The sequence below is a fragment of the Grampus griseus genome (assembly GCF_964374135.1).
Source record: "Grampus griseus genome assembly, chromosome: 21".
In the NCBI taxonomy this organism is placed as follows: domain Eukaryota; kingdom Metazoa; phylum Chordata; class Mammalia; order Artiodactyla; family Delphinidae; genus Grampus; species Grampus griseus.
Genome location: NC_139015.1, coordinates 7,292,346 through 7,293,428, shown reverse-complemented (window position 1 = coordinate 7,293,428; position 1,083 = coordinate 7,292,346). Strand labels below are relative to the sequence as shown.

Here is a 1,083-nt window from a genome sequence, read left to right as displayed (position 1 = left end):
GAGTATTGAATCTTGTGTATCCTTGTGTTGCATCCCCTCCCCCCAAAAAAAGAGTGAAGGAGAAGAATTAGGCTAAGGAAGGATCCTGAAAATATTAACACAAAATTGAAGCTGCATTTCATAGTTTGTCCCTCTTTGGGTAATGTTGTAATGATCATTGCTCAAGTATAAGTTTTTAATGCCACTTTTCGTTTTGGAACCTAGAAAACCAATTAAACTAAAACTAGCTTTAAGAACTAGTCAAGTTTTGTTTGTTTGTTTGTTTGTTTTTGTCCCTTTCCGGCCTTCAAGATGTTGAAGCGAGGACGTGGTGGGTCCTCTGGTGCGAAATTCCGGATTCCTTGGGTCTTCCGGTTGGAGCCGTGATCAACTGTGCTGACAACACAGGAGCCAAAAATCTGTATATCATCTCTGTGAAGGGGATCAAGGGACGACTGAATAGACTTCCTGCTGCTGGTGTGGGTGACATGGTGACGGCCACATCAAGAAAGGCAAACCAGAGCTCGGAAAGAAGGTACATCCAGCAGTGGTAATTCCACAACGAAAGTCATACCGGAGAAAAGATGGTGTGTTTCTTTATTTTGAAGATAACGCAGGGGTCATAGTAAACAATAAAGGCAAGATGAAAGGTTCTGCCGTCACAGGACCAGTTGCAAAGGAATGTGCAGACTTGTGGCCCAGGATCGCACCCAATGCTGGCAGCACTGCATGATGCGTCGGTGTATTTGTAAAAGAAAAAAAATAATAAAAATTATTTGCTCCAAAAAAAAAGAATAAATAAAATATGACTAAATTTCTTCTATAAAAATAAATATTTCTAATGCCCGCCATTCAGAAGGATATAAAAAATGCAAACTTACACTGCACTGGTAAAAATCAAAGTTCAAGGGCCATTTTAAAATATGTTAAAAACAAAACAACAAAGCTTGTGAACTAGAAATTTCGCTTATAGGAATTTCTTTAAGGAAATCATAATGTACGTGTGCAAAATACTGTTACATAACAGTATTTTAAGTACTATTAAAAATGAAATGTCCAGTGATACAATATTGGTTAAAAGTTATGATACATACATAGGATAGA

The 1,083-nt window shown here is 37.7% G+C and overlaps 1 pseudogene across 1 annotated transcript; it reads left to right on the top strand.

The window, feature by feature from the left end:
• The first annotated feature begins 291 nt into the window (after positions 1-291).
• On the top strand, positions 292-776 carry LOC309838988 (large ribosomal subunit protein uL14-like; annotated as a pseudogene). The gene has a single exon. The product of its transcript is annotated as a large ribosomal subunit protein uL14-like (transcript).
• The last annotated feature ends 307 nt before the right edge of the window (positions 777-1,083 follow it).